Source organism: Euprymna scolopes, chromosome 23, assembly GCF_053919585.1.
Source record: "Euprymna scolopes isolate OS-2025 chromosome 23, ASM5391958v1, whole genome shotgun sequence".
In the NCBI taxonomy this organism is placed as follows: domain Eukaryota; kingdom Metazoa; phylum Mollusca; class Cephalopoda; order Sepiida; family Sepiolidae; genus Euprymna; species Euprymna scolopes.
In genome coordinates this window covers 66,543,473-66,571,439 of record NC_136504.1, presented here as the reverse complement: position 1 = coordinate 66,571,439, position 27,967 = coordinate 66,543,473, and the positions used below count along the sequence as shown (strand labels likewise).

At 33.7% G+C, this 27,967-nt stretch overlaps 1 protein-coding gene and 1 long non-coding RNA gene across 14 annotated transcripts in view; one reads left to right on the top strand and one right to left on the bottom strand.

The window, feature by feature from the left end:
* LOC145245959 (3',5'-cyclic-AMP phosphodiesterase 4C-like) overlaps positions 1–27,967 on the bottom strand; it is a 1,213,142-nt gene that overhangs the window by 101,829 nt on the left and 1,083,346 nt on the right. The window lies entirely within an intron of this gene.
* Positions 7,396–7,860, top strand: LOC145245963 (uncharacterized). The gene is made up of 2 exons (XR_013863055.1): positions 7,396–7,602; positions 7,705–7,860. It is a non-coding gene; the product is annotated as an uncharacterized LOC145245963 (long non-coding RNA).

Genomic DNA, 27,967 nt, shown 5'->3' with positions numbered 1-27,967 from the left:
CAAGGACACCCATCTTCAGGCGATCTTCAATAAGACGGATAACCATCCTCACTAAACTGAGTTTCAAGTAGATAGTTTTTAGGATATCTTTTTGTACATTGGCCATTAACCATGCAAGATGAATTTCTACAGATATTACCAGAAGTTCAATGCACCATGTGACTCTTTACTATTTCAAATAAGGTTCGATCAGTTTGTATATCAGGTAACTCAGCTGATATAATAGAACCAATTTGATTGGAGTTGATTTTTCTGGTAAGCCACAATAACATATGCACATGAGGCAAGCCTCTTTTTACCACTCAATTGTGTACATGTAGCATCGTAGTTGGCCAAAGATTTCTGATTTGTTTGTCATTCATCACTTTGATTATCTTCAGGCGAACACTCTGGCCAACAGATTTTGTCGATTGATGTATGTTTGTCCAAAAGGAAGTCCATCTTGAATTTCCTTCCACTTTGGATTTGAAGTGAATGTGATAAACAGGTTTGGTTTTCCATAATTTCTGATATAAGTCATTGCATATATCATAAACTACCTGTGAAGATAGAAGGTAATAAGCATACTTGACCTGTTTTATAATTATTTTTATGATTTTTTTAGATATATGTAGGAATCTACTCTTAGCTTGTTTTAATGAGCTTTGATATATAAAAGTCTCTCTGCTTCAAATTTTGCAAACCTATCAACTGCAAACTGATGGAAGAGATTTTGACTTCTGTGAAGATGATCGAAGGAATTATCTCTCCTCATAAAATGGTTCGCATAAAAATCCATACAAGAAACATGTTTTGTGGTATTCCCAAACTGATTTTGGGTCAAGTGAGATGTGATGAAAAGACTATAATCAAAATTTTTTCACATTTTTAAAATTATTTTTAGTTAAAAAATGAATTCTAATTCGATCAATCAAACTATAAAATATGTGCGAAAAGTAAAGAAATACCATTCTTTGCATTTGAAATTTTTAAGAAATCATTAAAAAATATTTGTAAATATATTTTATTTGTTAATAAATAATTCCAAGTGTAGTATCTATCATAGAAATATTCTTATTTCCATATCGAATGAATAATTAAACATTCAGTAATCTATCCATTCCTCATCAGTCATCAGAACAAATCCTTTTCGACCGAGGTAATTCTTGCCTCTCATAATCTTCATTTATACTTCATAAAATTTGGCATACTCTATCTACCTCATTATTTAATTATTTCATTTATTTAATAATAATAAATGAATCGCAATCTAAAATATAAATGCCTTTTTCCCCCCTAAAATATAGTTTAAGTAAAATAATTTGTTTAGGAGTATTGTTGAAACCAATTTAGGTGACTAAAGTAGGATTTGACCAATATTTTAATAATATATGATAAAAAAATGGAAAAGTTAAACAAAACACCTTTAAGTAACTTAAAAAAAGCAATTACTTACAGGAAACACGAACAGAGAGAGAGAAAATAATATAAAATATTATAACCCTTCCATTTTTATTATAAATTATTTAAATATTGGTCAAATCTTTTTTTTTTGCAAAGGAATCACCACTTATCAAAGGTCAGAGGTCACTCGAGAATAAGGATTAATGTGTACAGTGGTCAATGGGAAAATGTCATAGTAATCGTTAGTATTGGAAATTTGGTAAATTGGATTACTTAAGGGGATAGCTCATCAAGAACTTGTTCGACTTGAAGACGGCCATATTGTAGTCAGTTGGAAAACGGAATAGAGTTCCACAGGCATACAGTTCTAGGAAAGAATCTTTGTTCATGGAATCTATGTTTAGGTTTAAGCACAGATAAAGAGTAGGGAAAATTATTAATCGAACACTTGCCATGAAAATTAAAATAAATTGGTTTTGACATCACTCACAGACAACTTATTTTTTTAAAACTTTATTTTAGTAAAAAAATTATAAACCATTGTATGAAAGCCAAATAGACCCCATAATTTATTATACCACACCTGCTAAAACAGAAACACATTCTTATGTGGATCTATATAAAAAACCTTGTTAAACTTTCTGACATATTTCCATTATTTGAAGGTCAGGTGCGAATGTAGACCCCATAATTTTATTATACCATATTTTTTGAAACTGAAACATAATTATCAAAGTATTTGTTAAAGTTTATGGCATATTTTCATTCTATGGAAGCCAGACGTGAACGCAGATCCCACAATTTTATTATACTATCCCTGTTCAAGCTGAAACAACTTATCAAAGTATTTTTATGCGCATCTATACCAAAAACCTTTGTAAAAGTTTTTGTCTTTAGTTTTTTTTTATTTCCATTCTTTGGGGACCTTATTCTATTTGCCTACTAGCATAGATATATTCATATATGACATCTTTTGAGGCAATTTTATAAGTTTGAAATCTCGGTGGCTATTGATCAGAATTTAACAAATGAAGGCTTGTTGAAAAGCTAATGACCCGAATTGTGTAGTGGGCTATGTGACATTTGCCTTTAAGGTTGCACATTATTGTTTCAAAAAATAGGAAAATCACTTCTTTTTTTTTTGGGGGGGGGGTATTTTTTTTTTTTTTTTTCTTTTTAGGGGTGGTATTTATTGTGACCTTGTAAACCAACAATAGCCACCACTTATAACATAAAGAATTATATATTGCTTAATATCTGGAAAACACTTATTTCTTATTTATTATATATTTTCGAGGTGTGTGTGCTCAGACAGGGGTGGGGTGGGTGTTAATCAAAACATAAGAATAAGCGAAGTAAATTTAAAAAAAAACACAAAAAAAAACTAACTTAAGGCAAACGAACGATGTTAAATGTAAAAATGGGAAAAACAAAAAAAGAAAACGCGAAACAGAAAAATGAACGTTAAAACTTCGTTAAAAAATCTGAAAAATACCCCCTCCAAAAAAAAACACATGAAAAATGGTTTAAATAACCCTGTTTCAATATTAAAATTTTAAAAATCGAAAAAAAAGACATCTCACACCACGATTCGAACCCAAAACCTTCAGATAATGAGGCCATGCTCTAAGCAACTGAGCTAAGACAACGTTGACAAAATTGTGTTGCTCTTTTTAATATTTAAAGTAAATCCTGTTCCAACGTCATGCGACGCATGTGTAGAAGTGAACAGTTTTTGCTGACCCCTCCCTGTAGAAAACTGATGATTTTAGGATGAAGAAATTAATGTTTTTGGCCAATTTTTCGATATTTGTTGGGCGAAGGTTGGAACTTTAAAATGATACCAATCTGGCAAAAATCCGTGACCCATGTCGAAAGTTTTTGCGAGACATACAAACACACATACATACACACACTTTCGCTTTTATATATATAGATAAAGAACTATATATTGCTTAATTTCCAGAAAAATACTTATTTCCGGAAAATTTCAATATGATATTCATTTTCAGCACACCCGAAAACCTACAGAAAACAAGTTTTTTAGGAAGGTTTTGTGTTGGTTTACCAGGCCACAACTACCAAATAAATACCACTCCTTAAAAAAAAAAATAACAGAGCCCCCCCCCCAATGGTGCCTATAAAGTAAGTGTTCATTTTACGTTAAATTAATATAGAAAAATAATCCCCCACTTTTTACAACTATAATTTCTTCTTGGAAACTACTCATTACCCTGGGATTTTAACTATTATTTTCGTTTTTAGCCCCCTTGAAAACCTATATTAGTGGTAATTTTAAAGGAGTTTTTGTGGGTAGAAAGATACTCTACCTTTACCAATATTTCAATCATACTGATTTGTTTTCTTAGTTTTGCATATGAATTACAAAATATCTGATATTTCCCTAAAACTTCTGACCTTGATGGAGGGGAAACTAAAACTTCCTGCTATGGTTCCAAATGATCTGAAATAACAGTAAAGGGAGAATTGATTGCAAATATTTCTCATATGTTATATCTTCCCTATTTGGTTTTCATACATAAAGTAAATTTGAAAGTGTATAAGGATTATTTGATACTGGAGATATTCATAATCGTACCCTATTTCGAAAAGATATGATATATATTTGGAATCAAGTTTACCCTTGCTGCTATGTCAGATCATTTGAAACCATAGCAGCAAGTTTTAGTCTCCCATCCATCGAGGCTAGAGGTTTTGGGTAAATTATACATATATATATATATATATATATATATATATATATATATATATATATATATATATATATATATATATATATATATATATATATATATCACCTTTTTTTAGCATAAAAATAATATGATATAACTTGGTCTGTATGTCTGTACATTTTTGCTTTCAGGAGAGCTTATATATAACAACTAGAAGACCCAACATGAAATTGACATCTATAAAGAAATCATTCTAATATGAAGTGTATATCGTTTTGCAAGCATTTCTGAATGTCTGCGTTGGCTCCATAGACAGGATTTCCATTTCATAAATTGTTTGCAAGGTAAAGTTAAAGTTAGAAAATAAAAAATGGGTGGCAGTTATGAAACATCTTTTGATTTTCACTGCTGAAAAATATTTTGTATAGGAAAATTCCCGGAGGTTCAGAGGGGGAGGTGTAAACCCCTTTGGACATATCTCTGAAGTATATATATCATGAAGTTTGGGATGTAAATAAATTTCGTTTAGTAAGAAGAAATTGTCTTACCATTCAACTTGTACTGTGAATACAGAGAAAACACTTACCTGAAAAAGAAAAAAATATATATTCAGTTCATTTGGATATAAAATACGTTTTTGACAAAAGAGAAGAGTCAAAACAGTAAGAAATCAGAAAGCAAAACTGTATTGTTTAACTACACAAATTATAAAATCAGATAAAGGTTGCTTTCACAGCTGCTTAAAAATGTCAATTTATAACATCTATGGAAATCTAACATAGCAGCTGAACAAAATATTCGGTGAAAATTCCCAATTTCATAAGCAATATTAACCACTCCGAACATGTAAAAATCTCAAAACTTGAAAAAAGATTATGTTTCTGAATTTTTTAGATGAGGATTGATAATTTGCATTATCTGGATTATTCTGATTACTGCAGATAAAGTACTTGATAAAATTTAATTGTAAGTTACACTCTTCTGGAGGTTGAAGATTCAATCCTCAGTACCCCCCCCCAAAAAAAATGTTTCAATCAATCAGGTACCCGTGCGAGCGCAAAAAAAGAAAGAAACAAAAAATTTACCCCCCCACCAACAGAAAATAGTGAGTACTTGTGCGAGTGCAAAAAAAAAAAAAAAAAAGCCACAGTAACTAGGCTCGAACCTGTAACACTAAGAGGAAAAAAAGTGAAAAAAAGGAAATGCTTTAGTCGTCTACCCCATGGCGCACTTATGACGTTACAAATAAATAATACCTTTAAAATGTACGTTGAGATTGTGAGGAAAGAATGGATAAAAACACGAAAATGTAGTTGTCCAGAAAAAGAAGTATGTGAAAAACTCCCCACCAGTAGAAGGATATGAAGATAAGAAGCTATTCTCCAGGTATTGAGCACTTAAGCAAACTTCTTTAATGCTGTCTCAGTTTAGAAAGATTTCTCGTTACGGTCTGTTGCAATGAAAAACTGAAAATAATTCAGTTTTATAAATAACAAAGTAGAATTTATATTAACCGAAAAAATGATTATCTATGACTTATTATAAGAAAAAGTAATTAGCAGTTACGATGTCAAAAAATCACATTATATAATCCTAGAAATAAGAAAAATATTTTGTTTTGATAAAAAAATGCCAAATAAATAATACAAAGTTAAAAAAATCTTTTAACCCTGTTCTGTTTTTTGTTTATCGTCATTGGATTGGAATTTTTGTTTCTTTTAAATAAAAATTTAACCTTCATTTTACTTAAACCTCTAATAAAAAAAATCGAAATAAGAAAATTGTTTATTTGCCGTGATTACAAAACAACCCTCTGTTTAAAAAAAAAAAGAAAAAAAGGCCATCCTTACGTGTACGCAAACATCAATAATAAGGCTTAGGAGGCAGCCTCCTAATCCACTGGACCACAAAGCTGATCTCGGAATTATGTTAGAAAATCTTTCACTTAAAGCAATTAAAAAAATAACGCTTGATGCATGCATAGTTGTTTAGAAAAGACACTTTCACTGACCCTCCTTTCATTTAAAACTTTATTTCTATACGAAATAATTGACCATTTTTTTTCTAATTCTCACATATTATGTGGTCGAGGGATACCTCTTTCAGATGGTACCAGTCTAGACCTAGTCCGATGCAGCTGACATAAGTTTTAGTGAGGCATACAAACACAAACACACACACACACACGTTAGATATTATAGATGGCAGCTTCACTTTTTTCCTTGAGACTTTGGTTTTAATAGAGGTCACCCAAGGTAAGCAAGCATTAAGAAATTATGGTTACTTGAAATATTTGAAAATTTTGCCATATCTTTTATCATTTTATCTTAAAAAAAAAAAAGACAAAAAAAGGGTGAACCAATTACACCAACCAAGTTTACTTTTACATGGAAGAACAACTTGTTCTCTTTCAGATTTTGTAAAGTTATGACTCATCTTTGGCCAGTTAATAGGTCAAAAGATTCAATTAAAAAAAAATTCTTTTTTAATTTTGTTTTATTTTTGACCCTCAAGTAATTTTTGTTTAGAATTTTCAATGTTATTATAAAAATAAGTTTGATTATGATGTAGGTTTTATACCCACTCTCTTTTAGGGAAAATTTTTGTTTAGTACAAACATTTTCAAAATTCTATTTTTACACACACACAAATTTTTTCTGAGTCATTCATGATCAAGTTTCCTAAATATTTTGTTCTGATAGTAAAACATGAGTAATTTTTTAAAAAATCATTTTACCGTTTTACTCCTATAAAAGTATGAAAAGTAATGAAATGAATTTTTGCTGTTCTGTTATGATTTTTACTTAGGATAGAAAATTTTTAACAATGAACTAAAATCGACTTTATTTACACTTGGGAGGAGATGAAGCTATAGTCACCTATAAACAGCTATATTGTCACAGCTGACATGAAACTGAAGTCTATAAAAAAAGCATTTTAATAAAAAATTAAATCATTTTATTGATATTCCTGGGCGCTCATGTTGGATTTTGATTAAAAATGTACAATCCTATAAATTAAGCAAGGAAAAGTTATGAGTAATTGAAAATGAAAATGAATTAAATTGAATTGAAAACTTCTCAGTTACTCAACATTCTTTGATTAAAAAAAAAAAAAATTATTGTTACTAATATATACTCACTTCTTGAGAAATGTTGGTACAGAACCTGGGTGTGTCAATTTTCATCTTTACCTAGATTCTACTACTTAGAACAAATACGAAAAAGAATGCATTAATTTTTTTTGTATACTGCTAACCTCATCTTCATAGATGTTGTTTCACCATGTTTTGATCAAGTTATCTTTTGGCTTTCTTCAGATGATTAACTGCGACGGGATAAGAATGCCGAGTCTTATAACTTATCCCCAGTAATAACTGCCTTCCAGGGTTGTTGTCTCACCATGTTTTGGTTAACTAATCTTCTGGCCTGCTTGAGTAGGATTGAAACCACTATCTTCAGACAATGCTCACCTGGAAACCATAGACTCAACACCTCTATCCATCAGGCCCCAAAGAGCGTTAAAGGTTAGATTTTATGATCCTATAAATCCAATTTTGTGTTTTTATCTGGTCTTCCATTGTCAGATCCGTACCAGATGGTATTATTTTTTTGTTTTTTATTTTCAGAATTCTTTAAAAGGTTGTGAAACAACAACTATGAAGATGAGGATAACAGTCTGAAAAAAAAAAAAAAATGAATGCACAAATTATGATTCCCAACTGAAAGGATTTCAAAAATAAAAAAATAATGAAGAAAAATATTTGTAAATTTTGTGAGAAAAATGTGTTTCTTAATATTTTGCATGCGAAAGTAAGTAACTAAAATGAATATATATATATATATATATATATATATATACACATTGTTTTATTGGCAAAAAGAAAAGAAAACATTAGAAAAATGTTTTTGATTAGTCACTAAATTTTAAAAATATATATTTATGTAATAGTTTCACAATTTATTATTATGCTAGGTCTTTAAATTTTATAAAACGTATCAGTTAAAAAAAATCCTTCAGAATTGTGTAAGATTCGAACTCCAGTATTGACATCGAAAAAGCTACTGCCTTAATAATGTATACTCTGCCTATTCCTTTTTGTCAATCAATCACATATTTTTATTTGCGTATTAACAAACTTCAAAAACTCCATAACTTTGTAACGTTATACAGATTTGTATTCACGGCTAGGAAATGTTTCATAGAAGAAATTTAGGAAAATTGCCTGTGAGTGAGGGAACGCACCCTCCTTAGAATCTTCCGTGATTTGCACTTGATCCTCTCCTTTGTCTTCTGTGTCATACTAACTCAAACAAAGAAATAAAAAAACAAATGTGACATAATTTCTGCCCGCACCTACGAACGGTTAATTCATATACTCTCGTTCCCCTTTACTTAACATGATTATATCTGTGACCTTCAAGTGTTTGATGTCCTGCAACTGACGTGCGATCTATAAAATGGTAATTTTGTTGAAAGATCAATATCCCAACAGTGCAAGTCCGTTAGTCTGTGTAGTTTCTATTCTTTCAAAGTTATTTCCAAACTGCAAGCCAGGAGATCCAATTCTTTCTATAATTCTCAGTTTCATTTCTTACTAGCAGCGAAACCTGGCATTGCAATGAGGAATTTAATGAGAAACATTATGTTCTTTTTCTTTATAATCATAATACCATATTTATTTATTTATTTATCTATTTATTTTGTTGCCTAATGTATTTGAAAGATTGAAAGAAACTGAAATTGAAATTTCATTAAAACCAGATACACATATTTGAAGTTTTAAGAGCCCCCATAGCTCCCTTAGAGAAAACACATGAATATTCAACATAAAAAAGAGCATATTTTAAGAACATCCATTTTTGTTTTTTTGGTGGTGTGTCACTTCTATTCATTGCCAGCAGTATATTGGCATTGGCACGACTGATATATGAAATTGAACTGAATGGCCGGACAAATATCCTGGATATAAATCTCATGAAATACTTAAATCTTTTGTAAATAGAAGTGTACTAATCAATGTACTGATATCTCTTTATACACACACATGTTTGTATATTTATACACACACATGTTTGTATATTTATACACACACAATACTCATCCCAGAACGGGCAAAATGAATTCTACAAACAGAACAGTTTAGCACCACTTTTATATTTCCTTAGGAAGATTAAATCTTATATTCTAATTTTGATTTTAGAAAATGTCTAAAATTTAAGAGGAGGTAAAAACCTGAAATTCAGGGAATCTGGCTTCGTTTGTGTATGACTGTGGAAACAATGCAAATCTTAAATATTTGAATTTTCAAATGAAATGTTAGGTTTATATTATGCCCCTGTAAAAACTGTTTAAAATATTACAGCGAAACTGCAATTTAGGAAATATTTATTAATTCATGTCTAATACCTATTTGTAATATTTAAAAAAAATTGGAAGCATCTGAATTTTCATGAAAGGCTTCCACTCCTCTTTTTACACCATTTGAATTAAAATTAATATAGCCCACATTTTGAACCCTTACATTTATATATATATATATATATATATATATATATATATATATATATATATATATATATATATATATATATATATAAACAAAAAACAAAACAAGGAACTCTTTTACACTCTTTGATGCTTGTGATGCAAATTTGGGTTTGAGGTTATTTGATTGTTATTTTGGAGCTATTCATCTCCCTCAGAAAAAATATCTGTTTATTTTTAATTTTTTAAATGAATAAATGCGAAATTTTCATGCTTTCTATTCAGTAATTTGTCTCTATCTTTAAAACTGAATATAAAAAGTTTATTGTTCAGGCAGAGGAGGCATGGGGAGTCTAAAGATTTACATATGTTAGATTTTTTAAGGATTTCCCACGTAATGGTTGTTTTTTTTTTTTGTAGATATACCAGAAATACTATTATCTTTAACGCACCTATTTACTTGTCTGTATGCATGCATGTATCTTCATGTGTATGTGTAGGCATGATTGGATCTATGTATATATCCCTATGTGTGTCTATGTATATCTTTCTATATACGCGTACATGGATATATGTGCTCATGGGTCGTCTGTATATACATGAATATATATTTGTATATCTATGTCTACGTGTGCATGTATGTGTATGCGTGCATCTGGATGCTAGTGTCTGTTTGTACATGTGTATCTATATATATATATATATATATATATATATATATGCATGGGTGAACGTATGTATGCAGGTGTAGCTATATCTGGATGTATGTGTTTGTATGTGTATACATGCCTATATCCACAATACACTTGGCACTGAAAATAAAGTTAAGCATAACCACTGCCCAAAGCACCATGTTAGGAGCCCCCCCCTTTATATATGAACATAATATTTAACCTTTAAATTTTTATACCCCATTTAAAATTTTTTTCCCTAGACACTACAAATTAATCCCTATCCAATAAGCAAAGCAAATCAATAGATCCCTAAAAATTAAACCAGCAACATGTATTTTGAACATATTTTACAATGCGTCTACCTATCCTCGCATTATTAACTACGCCAACTTATTTATTTATCCTTTATTTGTTTATTTATTTATCTACCCTAACTTTACTTACTTAACATAAATATACACATCTCTATGTATATATGTTTATATATGTGTGTATATTTATATTTTTATGAATATGTATGTTTGTATAATTGTATATACGTGTATATGGGTACATGTGTGTGTATGTACGTATGTGTATATGTGTATGTACATCTACATCTCACTGGAGATCCATACATGTATCTTCATTTGTATATGTATGACTGAGTCCATATATATATATATATATATATGTATATATATATATGTATATATATATATATATATATATATATATCCTTATGTGTACTTATGTATATGTTTCTATGTGCGTGTGTATGAATGTATGTGCTCATGAGTCGTGTGTATATGCATAAGTGTATATTGGTATATCTATATCTATGTGCACGTGCATGTGTTTGCATACATCTGGGTTTAATGTCTATATATATATATATATGTGTGTATCTATAGATATGCATGGCTGACCGTATGCATGCGGGTACAGCTGTATCTGAGTTTATATGCATATATGTGTTTATATGTATGTATGTGCCTGCATCAACAATACATTTAACACTGAAAATAAAGGTAAACTTAACCACTGCCCAAAGCACCATGTTAGAAGCCCACCCCACATATATATATATATGCCCAAAGCACCATGTTAGAAGCCCACCCCATATATATATATATATATATATATATATATATATATATATATATATATATATATGTATATATGTATATATATATATACATATATATATATACATATATATATATATATATATATACATATATATATATACATATATATATATATACATATATATATATACATATATATATATAGTAGGAACTCCTTCTTTCGAAGTGGCAAATGGGACTTGTTCGGCCAAAAATAATTTTAAGGTTGCTCCTTGTGGAGCACCCTTATGTAAAACTTGTAATATTCTTATAACATCTAAAGAATATAAGTCAAATGTGACTAATAAAATTTATTATGTTATAAATCATTCTAAAGAAGATTTGTCATGTAGGTCCCAAAATTTGGTCTACCTGTTGTCCTGTAAAAACTGTAATTTACAATACGTAGGAGAAACTGTAATGCCTCTAAATAAACGCATGAATTTGCATAGGACTAGCACTAAAGGCTGTATTCATGTTGTTAAACATTTCAAAGAAACCTGTAGTCAGTCGTCTTTTTCCATACAAATAATTGAAAAATTTAAATGTAATGGATATAATAGTCTAGGTAATGTAGATAACGATATCCTAAGGATGCGTCAGGATAAGGAAGACGATATAATTAAAAAAATGCGAGTAATTTACCCATATGGGTTGAATATTAAAGTTTAAAAAAGTAACTTACAAGATTCTGAAATTATAGGTAGATTATATCCAGCTTTGCCTCGCTACGGTATTAGAGATAGAACTCATGTTAATAGAAATAATAGAAAATCAGTTATTTCATGCAAGGATTTTTTTAGTAAAATTAAAGATATCATTATTAATAAAATTTATGAGTCGTTCAATTATATAAGAAAATTGCTTAATCAAACAAAAAAGAAAGTTTTGAAGGAAATAGCATCTAAAATATTATTACAACCGGATATGATATATAAGAAGGACTATTTCATTCAATGGTATGAATATATTCTAGATATAATTGACACTAAATTATATAAGCCACCAGTGAACGATATAAAAAAGAAACCTAAAAATGTTTGTGTAGTTTTGTATGAAAATAAAGGTTTTGATGATGTAAATTTACCTAAAATATTTAATAAACAAAAAAATATACAATTACTACCAAATGAATTCCAGAAAAAAGATCAAAAACCAATAGTTACATATAAACTAGGGCCAACAATACGCAATAAGATTTTTAATTATAAGAAAACGGTAGAACATATAAATATAAAAGATAATAATATAAAGATTCCAGAATGTGAATGTAATTCCTCTCCCTTCTGTAATAATGAGATAAAACATGTAATTACAGGAGATTTAAATATAGTAAATAATCCTAAATTAAGAAAACTACTTAGTAAGGGTCCAAATTATAGAGAACCTAAATGCCTAAATTACACTAAATGCGTTAAAGAAGTAACTAAAGCACTAGAGGGTTTTATTATGTCTATGGTAAAGAAATATAAATTAGCACAGTCTATGTTTGATGCATGGAAAAATAGTATACTTGAATGCGTAAATAAAAAGGTTAAACATATAAAACAATTTAAACACCCTAGAAAAACCAATCCTTTTTTAAAAAATTCAGAAATACGGGAGGAACTTAAAATACTTCAAGAAAAGTTTGTAATAGTTCCGATTGATAAAGCGGCAAACAATATAGCTTTTATATGTAAAAAATATTATATACAACGTTTATTGATAGAAGTAGGACTTATAGAAAACGATTCGGATACTTATAAAGTAAGTAATAGTAATTTAGATAGCATTATTTTGAATAATAGTATTATTAATGAAAAAGTAGGATTAAAGTTAGAAGATAAACACAAAAATCTTCCATGTATGTATTGGATACCTAAAATGCATAAAAATCCAGTTGGTGCTAGATTTATTGTAGGTTCAAAGACGTGTATCACTAAATTTCTAAGTAAAGCTATATCTAAAATATTTAAATTAATTATAAATCAAATAAATAATTTTCATCTGAAAAGTAAATTCTATAGTAATATAAATCTATTTTGGGTAGTAAATAATTCCAAACCAGTGAAAGAAAAATTAGATAAAATAAATTCCAGAATAAAAGCAAAATCTATAGCTACTTATGATTTTAGTACACTATATACTAAAATTCCGCACGAAAAACTTATAAAAGAATTAAATGATACTGTAGATTTGGCTTTTGAAGGTAGAAAAGGTAAATATATAGACTTTTCAAACTCTAAAGCTTTCTGGTGTAAAAATAAAAATAGCAAAACTAATGTTTCTAAAGGTATTTTTAAAAATACTTGTAAGTCATCTTATTAAAGAATGCTATTTTCAAATAGGAAATAAAATATTACTCCAAACGATAGGTATCCCAATGGGATTGGATCCTGCACCATTTTGGGCAAATTTGTATTTACATAGACTCGAGTATATATATATATGTCATCATTATTAAAAACAGATATATCTAAAACATATAACTTTCATGGGTGTAGGAGATTTATAGATGACCTTATATGCATAAACGATAATGATGAATTCGAAAAAAATAAACATCTTATATATCCAAATGAACTAAAATTGAATTGTGAACATAGAGGACAACAGGCTACATTTCTGGATTTAGATATAAAAATTGAGGATGGGATTTTTCTTTATAAAATATTTGATAAAAGAAACGCATTCCCCTTTAAAATAGTACGTATGCCCCATAAGGATAGCACCTGCCCTGTTTTTGTGTTTTATGGAACCATTATGTCAGAGTTTTTGAGAATAGCTCGCGTTACTCTAAAATTAACAGATTTTATACCACCAGTTTCTAGCTTAGTAATAAGGATGATAAAACAAGGTGGAGATAAAAATAAAATATTTAAACAGTTAAATAAAGCATTTGTTCGTTATCCTGATGCTTTTGAATCGTTTAAGATAAACCAGACTATATTAATAAAGGAAATCCAAAACTATATTAGCAATGTATAAAATGTATTTATAATAACATATAATAAATTTTATAAAAAAAAAAAATGTATATATGTAAAAATAAAATATTTTTAACCTTTATATATCTAATTTTAAATAAATAAGAATGTAAATATACAAACTACTAATTATAGTGGGGGTGATAAGTAGTTAAATGGATTAATCCAAATCTTATAAATACAAGACTAATAAATTAAAAAATGCATCCATTTTAAATGGATAGTACCAGTCAAGGATCCGTCACTTGACACTCAGACCAACAGGTGAGGGGCCGGAGACCGGCCCAGCACCTGTTGGACTGAAGTACACCGCCTGGGTAATACCTAGGAGGTCCACCCTCTCAGGCCTTGCCACCGGACTTTCCGGTGGGGCAAGTTTATTGCTTGTTGCCTGAGGCGCCCTGACCGGGGAATGCCGACGGGGTTACTCAGGCAATTTTTAAAATTGCAGGAGTGCCCCTCCTTTAGGGGAGCCTGCTGGGTTACCACTTTCCGGCCTTGTGCCACATTTTGCTGAGTGGACAGCAAATAAATATAATCCATTTCAAATGGATAGTACCAGTCAAGGATCCGTCACTTGACACTCAGCCCAACAGGTGAGGGGCCGGAGACCGGCCCAGCACCTGTTGGACTGAGGTACACCGCCTGGGTAATACCTAGGAGTTCCACCCTCCCAGGCCTTGCCACTGGGCTTTCCGGTGGGGCAAGTTTATTGCTTGCTGCCTGAGGCGCCCCGACCGGGGAATGCCGACGGGGTTACTCAGGCAATTTTTAAAATTGCAGGAGTGCCCCTCCTTTAGGGGAGCCTGCTGGGTTACCACTTTCCGGCCTTGTGCCACATTTTGCTGAGTGGACAGCAAATAAATATAATCCATTTCAAATGGATAGTACCAGTCAAGGATACGTCACTTGCACTCAGCCCAACAGGTGAGGGGCCGGAGACCGGCCCAGCACCTGTTGGACTGAGGTACACCGCCTGGGTAATACCTAGGAGGTCCACCCTCCCAGGCCTTGCCACCGGGCTTTCCGGTGGGGCAAGTTTATTGCTTGTTGCCTGAGGCGCCCCGACCGGGGAATGCCGATGGGGTTACTCAGGCAATTTTTAAAATTGCAGGAGTGCCCCCCCTTTAGGGGAGCCTGCTGGGTTACCACTTTCCGGCCTTGTGCCACATTTTGCTGAGTGGACAGCAAATAAATATAATCCATTTCAAATGGATAGTACCAGTCAAGGATCCGTCACTTGACACTCAGCCCAACAGGTGAGGGGCCGGAGACCGGCCCAGCACCTGTTGGACTGAAGTACACCGCCTGGGTAATACCTAGGAGGTCCACCCTCCCAGGCCTTGCCACCGGGCTTTCCGGTGGGGCAAGTTTATTGCTTGTTGCCTGAGGCGCCCCGACCGGGGAATGCCGACGGGGTTACTCAGGCAATTTTTAAAATTGCAGGAGTGCCCCTCCTTTAGGGGAGCCTGCTGGGTTACCACTTTCCGGCCTTGTGCCACATTTTGCTGAGTGGACAGCAAATAAATATAATCCATTTCAAATGGATAGTACCAGTCAAGGATCCGTCACTTGACACTCAGCCCAACAGGTGCGGGGCCGGAGACCGGCCCAGCACCTGTTGGACTGAGGTACACCGCCTGGGTAATACCTAGGAGTTCCACCCTCCCAGGCCTTGCCACCGGGCTTTCCGGTGGGGCAAGTTTATTGCTTGCTGCCTGAGGCGCCCCGACCGGGGAATGCCGACGGGGTTACTCAGGCAATTTTTAAAATTGCAGGAGTGCCCCTCCTTTAGGGGAGCCTGCTGGGTTACCACTTTCCGGCCTTGTGCCACATTTTGCTGAGTGGACAGCAAATAAATATTATCCATTTCAAATGGATAGTACCAGTCAAGGATCCGTCACTTGCACTCAGCCCAACAGGTGAGGGGCCGGAGACCGGCCCAGCACCTGTTGGACTGAGGTACACCGCCTGGGTAATACCTAGGAGTTCCACCCTCCCAGGCCTTGCCACCGGGCTTTCCGGTGGGGCAAGTTTATTGCTTGCTGCCTGAGGCGCCCCGACCGGGGAATGCCGACGGGGTTACTCAGGCAATTTTTAAAATTGCAGGAGTGCCCCTCCTTTAGGGGAGCCTGCTGGGTTACCACTTTCCGGCCTTGTGCCACATTTTGCTGAGTGGACAGCAAATAAATATTATCCATTTCAAATGGATAGTACCAGTCAAGGATCCGTCACTTGCACTCAGCCCAACAGGTGAGGGGCCGGAGACCGGCCCAGCACCTGTTGGACTGAGGTACACCGCCTGGGTAATACCTAGGAGGTCCACCCTCCCAGGCCTTGCCACCGGGCTTTCCGGTGGGGCAAGTTTATTGCTTGTTGCCTGAGGCGCCCCGACCGGGGAATGCTGATGGGGTTACTCAGGCAATTTTTAAAATTGCAGGAGTGCCCCCCCTTTAGGGGAGCCTGCTGGGTTACCACTTTCCGGCCTTGTGCCACATTTTGCTGAGTGGACAGCAAATAAATATAATCCATTTCAAATGGATAGTACCAGTCAAGGATCCGTCACTTGACACTCAGCCCAACAGGTGAGGGGCCGGAGACCGGCCCAGCACCTGTTGGACTGAGGTACACCGCCTGGGTAATACCTAGGAGGTCCACCCTCCCAGGCCTTGTCACCGGGCTTTCCGGTGGGGCAAGTTTATTGCTTGCTGCCTGAGGCGCCCCGACCGGGGAATGCCGACGGGGTTACTCAGGCAATTTTTAAAATTGCAGGAGTGCCCCTCCTTTAGGGGAGCCTGCTGGGTTACCACTTTCCGGCCTTGTGCCACATTTTGCTGAGTGGACAGCAAATAAATATAATCCATTTCAAATGGATAGTACCAGTCAAGGATCCGTCACTTGACACTCAGCCCAACAGGTGAGGGGCCGGAGACCGGCCCAGCACCTGTTGGACTGAGGTACACCGCCTGGGTAATACCTAGGAGGTCCACTCTCCCAGGCCTTGCCACCGGGCTTTCCGGTGGGGCAAGTTTATTGCTTGCTGCCTGAGGCGCCCCGACCGGGGAATGCCGACGGGGTTACTTAGGCAATTTTTAAAATTGCAGGAGTGCCCCTCCTTTAGGGGAGCCTGCGGGGTTCCCACTTTCCGGCCTTGTGCCACATTTTGCTGAGTGGACAGCAAATAAATATCATCCATTTTAAATGTGGAAATTGATGAATCGCACAGGTAAGAAGTTCATTTTTATACTATGAAAAGGTTAGTAATTGCAATTAAGAATAGGAAATTGGATCAAATTTTTGTAACATGTCTTCTTCCTAAGATTAAGGGTGGTGGTGTTTGATCAACACTGCTGGGGAGCCATGATGTAATATACTGTTTTGTTTTTAAATCCCCGAAACAGTGTTTCATGGTAAACAACTGATGATCCCTTAAAAAATAAAAAAATTGGTATTATAGTAAATTCGAGAGAGTTGATGCAGTGATTGCAGGTGATTAAATGACTTACTGACTAGATGTTTTTTTGTTTTTTTTTAACGAATGATAAAAAGTAAATTTTTGTATGGTTTCAAATGTTAAAAACTTCAAAGACTATATATATATATATATATATATATATATATATATATATATATATGAACTTAACGATGCATCTATTTAACCTCGCATTATTAACTACACCCATGTATTTACTTATTTATTAATATTTATTTATCCCAACTTTACTTCATTTACTTGTTATAAATATCATGTCTATATATATATATATATATATATATATATATATATATATATATATATATATGTCTATGTCTGAATATTTATATTTTTATTAATATGTATATTTATGTAATTGTATACACGTGTGCATGGGTACATGCGTGTGTGTATGTATGTATGTATATATATGTACATCTATTTCTTACTGGAGATCTATATCTCCATGTATATGTATATAGGTAGGTGTGTGTCTATGTGTATGTATATATATATATATATATATATATATATATATATATATATATGTCTATGTATATATATGTGTATAAGAGTTGTGTGTATGTCCTCATATGGATCCATGTATGTCTGCATATACATTGTTTATATATGTGTGTGTGTGCCTATGTGTCTGTATATGGATGTGTAGAAATATATATATAAAGGGTGGCCGAAAAGTCCCAGGACACTGGACACTCCAGACAACTCATTATGGGGTTTAATTAAAGGTCAAGTTTCTGGTATTAGATACGAAACCATTGATCAGCTAAAGCATGCGATTATTGCAGCTTTTGCTAGTGTATCAAGGAATTCTCTAAATAAAATGGCACAAAGAACCTGGAGGCGAATGGAATTGTGCAAGAACAACGAGGGCCAACATACTGATCCCCTAGACCACTAAATTGCTCTAGTTGTTTTCTGCTTTGTTTATAATAAAGTTCTCTTTTTTTGTTGAATATATATGTTTTCTGTGTGTTTCATTAAAAAATACTGTGTTTCATTAAAAATACATGTATAGTGTCCTGGGACTTTTCGGCCACCCTGTATATATATATATATATATATATATATATATATATATATATATATATATATATATATATATATATATATATATATTTTTATAAATATGTATATGTATGTAATTGTATATACGTGGGATGTATGTATGCGTATTTGGGCGTGCGTTAGCGTATGTATTAACTCTTAACTGCCTAAAAAAACAACCCATTGTAAACTGAAATGAACAAGTCGACTTATAGCGACTACGAAAATTTTAAATGGAACCTGTACATATCAAACACATAACATCTACACTAACCCTTCCCCTCTCTCTCCCTCTCTTTCCCTCTCTCTCTCTCTCATCTACTTAATATACCTTGCTCAACAAGCAAAAAGCAGTCAAAATTTAAAACCTAAAAATTGAAACTCCCCCCTCCTCTCATTACATCTCTCTTTTTTTTCTTTACCATCCTCTCTCCACCTCCCCCTCCCTATATCCATATATCTCCACCCACGCCTACCTGAATCTGCTACCCCCACACACACAATACAATCTAATGTATTTTAACCTTCAAAACTGAAATATTGTCAATACCCGTCCCCCTCTCCCTTATTATCTCCTACCCCCTTTCCCCTTTTTTTTGTTTTCCTATTTCTTCTAAAAACCTTCTTCCTAATACTAACAAGCATTTCTGTAAGGTCTGACGAGGCTGTTGGATCGTAAACATGGTCCAACATCTGAAACATATGTAACCAAACAGATACAACAGTAGTAAAAAATAAAACACACACACATATATATTTATATTGTGCGTGTAATCGTTTTAATCGTTTTGTCAATGAAAATTAATTAAAGAGATTTTTTAAAAAAAAAGCAAAACACAGTGTTTTAAACATTTTTATAGAATTCCATTTTCAAGGGAAGTAATTTACATAACTTCCGATTTTAATAAAATGTCAAATATTGCTGACATGTGGAGAACAGATACTACACTTTTCATTTTTTTATTTACAGAAAATATATAAAAACAAAAATCACATTCAAAACAAAGTAGGCATAAGGACATCAAAAGTGTGTAGTAAATTGGTGTCATTAGTCATTCTTGGTTTAAAGTGACAAAAATGTCTGTCATTAACTAGAATCATCCCAGTCATCACAATACCATATTTACTCTACGGTGTCATCGTTCTACTTAGGCTATCCTCAGTTTGTTTGAAATGTTTATTTTTCATAAATATGGTTATATATATACAGAAATTCATCTATTTATAATGGAGGACTGAGAGAAAAAAAGAAAGCAAAAATTGATTAGTAAGATCTTCCCAACACGTTCTAAATAATAGCCTGCTTATTGTTTCCCGATTTGTTCAGCACTGAAAACGAGCAGGTTGTTCTCTAAATCGAAGTGGGATCTAAGAAAGAAAATGAAGTGTTGAAGAATGAGTAGTATCTTACTAAGATAAATACAATTTTGGAGACAAAAAAGTGGAAAGTGGCCATCTTGGACGATTTCTACAGATATTACACTTTGATCTTAGTCAAAAGGCCAAAGAACCATAAAAGAATGTTGTAGGTACCAAGAATTTTTAAATGAAAAAAAAAAAAAAAAAATCTACTTAATCGGAATATCTTTTAAGAGAGTGGGTATTGTAAGGTCATCCTCCAAGGAATTACCCCCTTCATTTTTAAGGGCGTGTGAGAGGAATGTTCAGTTATTACATCTTTTATTGCATTATCTTTTTATTGCCGAAGAGTAGTGTCGTATTGATTCTGTTGTCCTAAGACCATCTTCTCAGAAACTACCTGCTGTTTTTGAGGGATGGGAGACTAAGATTTGTTCATCATAATGATACTACCCTCTAAGTTGAAGGGGGGGGGAGAAGTTAGGGGTAGTATATGTTCGTTCATCATAATACGATCCTATACACAAATTTTACTTCTCTCTCACCGCAAGAACTTAGACACAAGGGTCGGGAAGTGGGATTGAGAAGTCACTTCCCCCCAGGAGCGACCGGAAGAAATGATTGTCAAAGCACATGTTTTTATTTACAAGAGCGCAAATGAGGAGAGCTCAACATTTTTCCTGAAAAATTATAATGATCTGAAATAAAAACGTCTTTCACTTAAAATGCAAACCTATAAAATTAAATTTTCTGTTTGAATTGGAAGTTTTTTTTTTATTTAAAGTTTTCTTTCATTTCTTAATAAATCCTGCTGTGACCCCCCACCCCCACCAATCTTCCCAAACAAATAAATAAAAACTGCCACTCTGGCCTACTCTTATTTTTGTTCGATTTACAAAACTAAAATAAGAACAGGATTTTTTTCAGATTATTCTATCAATAATGATCTAAAAATACTAATTTTATTTAGGGTTCATTTCTATTTCAGTCATGTAAATTATTTAGAGTGAAATAAGTATTGGCATTACTTATAAACAACTCACTTTTTTTTTTTTAAACTTAAGCCATGTTTTAATAAAAAACAAAAAAAACAGTGTTTTTAATGTTTTTTTTAGTTATGCTAACTTTCATTGAACATGTGAAATGCTGCAAAAAATTAAATCGAAAAAATAAGGATATCTAAACAACTTAAGAAAGAGGTTACCTAAGGAAGAACGATAACTCAAGTTCATAAACATGCCTTTTTAACTAGAAAATTACGAAAGGAAATTATCAGTCTTCTTTAGCTAGCATATTTCTCTTTGTTTATAAAGATGGCAATATTTTTTCGACAAATTTTTATTTCAGTAATTTATGTGAACAATAAAACTTGCCATTGTTTTTAATGTCATCTAACTGAATAAATGTGAATGTTTTTTTTTTAACACTTATCTAATGGATTATACTTATTTAATTTTCTGTAGTATATTTTCATTCGTCATGATACATTCCTGCTAGGCATTACCTCATCTTTCAGGACAGTACGGTCATCCCTCACGATATCCTTCTCTTAGGATTACAAACGTCATAATTTTGATGGAGGAAAGGTTAGTGCACTATCTATTCTGTTATCAAGATATAATGCTCTCGGGCATTAACTCCTACTTTTTGGTATTCGTTCATTATGATATCAACCTCTCAGTCTAGTAAATACATGCGATCAGAGAGGGCATATATTTACTAGTTTCTAAATAAAACTCACCAATTACCTGAAAAGGAAAAATAAATGAATAAATAACGATGTACATTACAATTCCCCAGATGAATATGGGATTTCACACACTTTTAAACATGGCTGATAAGAGCTGACGGTTTATTTATATTACATTGTGTTTTGTTTTCTGAGAATGCAATGGCTTGAAGCTAATGGTATCATATTGGTTTTATCTGATCTTCTGTAACCCAATTAATAAATATTATGCTCTTATAGTTGAATATTGTTGAATTTCTTCCTACCAAACTAAACCATATATATATACACACACATAAATTATAAATATTTTTCATACCGACAGACACTGGTGTTTCATGCTTCATTCTTTTGCAATTATTAGTGCAGAAAGTGACGATTGTCGTTGGTTGAAGGATTCGAACCCCACTATGAAGCCACCTTTGACTCTGCTAGCAAGGTATGTTACCCCTAATCTACTGTCAACCGCCACAACAATTAAGTGAAATTAAACATTTATAAAGCCAAATACAGAATGTTATTAGGACGATATAAAGTTGGAACACTGCTGCTCGGCATAAAGATGAGTGTAACGTTAAAAAACATTTTTTTTTTTAGATATTTTCATTTTTTCAATTTTAAGAATTTATTTTGTCACATTGAAAACTAAAAGAGTTAAGCAGAGGATTTAATTATACATAAGTCCACACTTTCCTTAAATTGTTCATATATAGATTTTGAAGATTAAAGAAATATGTTTATACTATTATACTTAATGCCTCAAATCTCTGGCGATTAGCACATGTGACAGTTATATTGCAGCAGACATGTTGGGACACGAAAACAATTTCTTTAAACATTGTGATATGCATGTAAGTATTGGCAGGTGTGTATTATTAAAACACAATTATATCATGTGGTTATGATAGATTCAGCATAAATAATGACACCTGTTTTACCATTAATTATGCATCATATTGCAGGAGAGATTTCTTCCAATATTCTCTAGTGGTAGAATGATAAAACATGAGTATTTATTTATGAAAGAAGGGACGCCTTGTTACACTGCTGAAGACACACAAAATTGACTGCATCAAAATAGGATTAAAAAACTTTTGTGGCTAAATCGACCATAAAATATAGACAAAGCGAATAACAGACACTGACAAAACTATAAAGTTTTTTTTTTTTCTGATTGACGTTAAAGGACTAAAAAATACAAAAATGCTTTTTATTTGTCTTTTTGTTTGGAACAAAGGATGTGAATTGCTAGATGTTGTCTAATCGGAAATTGGCACTACAAAAACCAAATAAACAAAAATATTCAAGTGTCACTGACCATGTAATATTCAGAAACATGTTGCTGTATAAGCCAGTTCCGTTACTGTTCTCACTGTTCAGATTTTTTAAAACTAGGTATTTTTATTTTCAATAAAAAATAAACATCATAAATAAATGAACAGTTCTTTTTTTAAACTCTTATGGTACTTGTATAAGCTTTGGGTACACAAGAAGTGCAGTGAATTAATGATAAGTTGAGAGATGATAACCAATTTGTATACAAAAAGCGTAAGAATGAAGATGGATGAAAACTCAGACGTGGATAAAATATATCTGAACGGTGAAGCTATTGAAGTTGCCGGGAAGTTTTGTTATCTTGGTTATACTGTTCAAGCAAAAGGAGGAGCAGGTGTTATTGTAATTGCAAGATTTCGCATGGATGCAGTAAGCTCATGGAACTTTTGCCATTACTAAACAGCAGAGAATTATCACTATCAACTAAGGGAAAAGTTTATGACATGTGTATGCAGTGTGATGATGTATGAAAGTAAAACCTGGCCAGTGAGAGTTAAGGATATGTGTTGCATGGAACGAAATATGTAAATGATATGATGGACATGTAATGTAAATCTTAAGAACTGGCTTAATTATGATAACCTTAAAGGAAGATTAAATCTGAGCAGTATAGGGAAATGTGTATATAAAAAAGTATATTTGGATGGTATGGCCATATTGAAAGAAAGGATGAAAAGTTCCTGGATTAGTAAATGTAAAATACTTGAGGTAACAGGTTCAGTTCAATGGGGAAGGTAAAAGAAAACATGGGAGGAAGTAATAAAAAACCTGAAGGAGAGAGGGATAAATAAAGACCTGAACAGAGGTAAGTGACTTTTGAAGTCAATTTCTTAAAGCTGTCTAATGCATGGCAGCACATAAAATGGATGTTAAACTGAATATAACGACGACGATGATGTTCATGATTATGATGATGATGATGATGATGATGATGATGATGATGATGACGACGACGACGATGGCCCTTCACAAATGTGTATCAGGTTATCCAAGGAGTAGGATTACTGCTTGTTGAACATAGTCAGATTATCTGTGACTAATCAGACTTGAATGGTGAGGACGGTGGCTAGTTACCCAATAAAATTAAAAGCCTGGATCTGGCAAAGAATAGATGAATCAATGTGTAGGGTCAATGACCATTTAGCAAGTGGTGGCATGTGATAGGAAATTTTGAAGTTTTAGTTTCCTTCAGCCATGGAAGATGTTAAAATCTATTACCTGTTTTATTTACCTGCTCCCATCTGAAAACAGAGTTAAACACAGAGTCGGTTTTTAATGTAGTGAAAATCCAACTTCCCAAAAAGCAACACTGGATTGGTACAAAAATAAAAATTACCTCAGAGGAATTTCTTCTTTTCCGATTAAAGGACAGGAAAGAGGTTTTTCCACTACCTCTGTGGAGAATATACCTGGTGTAACATCGACCAGCTTCTTCTTAAGAAGTAAGTTTATAGGGAATATTAAATTCACATGCATATCCTGATTAGGGGTGATAACAGTTTTTGCAGATTTTGGCAGGGATGTACTGTCATCCTTCCCCATACACCACCTGGTATTTCCAAATGGTCACCCACCTGATACTGACTAGTCTCAACGTTGATTTACTTTAGTGATCGAACCATATACAAGAGAAAAATAACTTAGTAGTTTACTCACTACTAGGTTTGTCATCTATATTCTCTTCAACAGAAGTTTGTCACTGTCTGGCTGTCCTTATGCTAAGTTTCTAATGATCATGATTGTGGAGATTGACTATCTGCCACTGTTTACAGCCTTGCCTGATGGTTTCTTCCCATGTCTTCTTAGGGGTCCTGGATTTCTTTTCACTGTTCAGTTAAGTGCCTGCAAGTGTTGATATACGCCTTGCTTCTTTCACCATGTCTGAACCAGCAAAGATGGTTTGTCCTTATTAGAACATCAAGTAACTGCTCTACATAATTCCTTTAAACAGTTTAAAAATTTAGATCTGATAAAAGACAGATCAATCAACGTCCATGGTCAATGGCTATGTAACATTTAGCAATCATTCAATAAACTGAAGTGTAGTAGCTTAATTAATTCTAGAGTTGATATTTTTTGCAGTCCTGTTTAGTGAAAGAGTCCTGGTGTTTACTGTGAGCAGTTAAACTATGCATGTTCTCTCTGCTCAACAGCAGAAATGTCTGGCTTACACATTACCAGACGAATCCATACTATCATAGATACAGGGGTGTTAACTACCCCAGAATATCCACCTCCGAAGATTTATTTCCCTGAAATACAGTTTTTCTTTCTTGGGTTTGACCTCCAAGGGGTCGGTTAGTTTCCTTTTCTGCCGGAATAATGTATTTTGGTACTAGTTTCAGTGGATTCCGAGTCAAATGCGTCATACAGTAGACCCAATACTTCTTCTGGTGGAGTTTCACTTAACTCGTTCAAAGTGCATTTTCAAGTGTTTCTTATGGATGGAATGTGGTCTTTCCACCATGCAGACCATATGGCCAATCCTGTTCTTGATTGTTCCCTGCTTCCAGAAAGTATTATTATCTTTATGCATCTGGAAGAATATTTTTTCTCCTGGCACGTAATTCTCCTTGGGAACAGTTGTTTTTGTAGGTTTTACCTGTTTGGCAATAGTTTGTCAAAAACTGGCTATATTTTTCTAGAGAACATCACTTCCGCCGGAGACATCTGGGATGGTGTATTCTCGTTAGGCGTTATGCAGTATATAATTGTTGCAATGGTTTTTCGGATAGAGTGTCCTTTGCCTTCTTCAAAGCCCTCTTCAAGGTGTCTGCAAAATCTTTTGGCCTGTCCATTTGACCTCGGGTGGTAAGTTGAAGTTGTAATGTAGTCCATTTGGAAATCTGCCATGAACTCTTTAAAGTCCCCGGATGTAAACTGAGTGTCGTTATCTGATACCAAACAGTTGACCACTCTGAACTGTGCGAATAACTCATGAAGAGTTTTTATAGTGAAGTCAGTAGTTGGGCTTTTGCACCTTTTTTTTTTTAACATGGAGGTCACCACTTATTAAGGCCCAGAAGCCACTCGAGGATAAGGGTTATTGCATGTACAGTAATCAATAGGATAGTATCGTAGTAATCATTAGTATTGGAGATTTGATAAAGTGTCTTACTTAAGGAGGTGGTTCATCAGGAATTTGTTTATGTTAGACTTAAAGACATTCAAGTTGTAGTCAGGTGGGAAACAGGCAAAAGGAAAAGAGTTCCACAGGCATGCACTTCTAAGAAAGAAGCTTTGTTTATGGAATCTATGTTTTGATTTAGGCACAGTGGGGAAAATTATTGACAGTGGTTTCAACTAGACGGGTGTTTATCGTGAAAGATTGGCGAGGGGGGGACCAGAGATTGGAGCTCAGATGGAAATAACGATAAAACAAAGACAGGCTCACAACGTCTCTTCTGTGGGAGAGAGGTTGCAGGGAAGAGAAAAGGGCATCCCCCACCAAGCCACGAAATCTATTTTGTACTCTGTCAAGGCAGGATAGGCTGTTTTTAGCAGCTCCTGCCCAGATGTGGCAGCAGTACTCCATCCTTGGATGTACTTGACTTTTATATAGATAGAGAATTGCATCAGTAGTGAGATATCTTCTGGAAAGGTAGAAGGACACCACCATTTTCCCAGCGGCCTTGACAACAGATTTAATGTACGTGTTCCACTTCAGATAAGTAAAGGTCAAACCCAGAAACTTGTCAAAACATGAGGCCTCCCCAAGAGGAGAGCCATCCATTTCAATTGATGCCAGATCGGGATCAGAGCGTTGATAGGAGCTTGGTTTTAGATACATTAAAAGTAACCAGCCACCTCTTCTCCAACTGTACCACGCGCTCAAGATCAGAGGAGAGAGAATCAGAGAGAACGTTGTCATTTACAGCCTTTGACTTTGACTAAAGACTTCTGTGTGTGCAATGTGTGCATATTAGAAATGATATCTTGATAGTAATTAGCTAAGCCTAAAAAACTTTACAGTGTTGTAATGTCGTGTGGCTCAGGCTTACTTTTTATCACTATGGACCTTTCTGGATCGGGCCATTTACCGTTTTTGTCTGTTATCTGCCCTAAGTACTTTATTTTGTCAAAAAAAAAAATTCACATTTGGTGTCTTTAAGTGTGAAGCTATACTCGTTTATCTTTGCGAACATCTGAAAAACACGTTTTCTATGTTGCTCTATAGATTTGCTTTTCATTAGAATATCGTCCAGGTATTCAATGGAAAAATCAAGGCCACTTAATATTATCTGCTGAAAGATAGCTGGTGTGACTTTGATTCCAAAAGCTAACCTATTGAACTTAAATAGTCCCTTGTGAGTGATAATGCACAAAAGTTTTGAGCTTCCTTCCTCAACAGGAATCTGGAGGTATATTTGTTCAGATCTACGTTTGAGAATATTTTCCCTCTATTTAGTTTTGTAAAAACTTCCTTGGGGCTGGGTAGTGGGTAATGATGATCCTTAAGTGCTGCATTCAATTCGGTCAAGAAGTCTGTGCAGACTCTGATATCCTTCAATTTTTTCTTTGCATAAACGGTGGGAGCAGAAAAAATTCGACGAGGTCGACAGTCAACCAGGGTCAAAATTCCTGCTTTGACAAGTCTGTCTAGTTCTACGTCAATCTTTTGTATAGAGGCAAACGGTACACTATGTTTCTTTTTGAAGACTGGGGTTGCATTGTCTTGTAACTTGA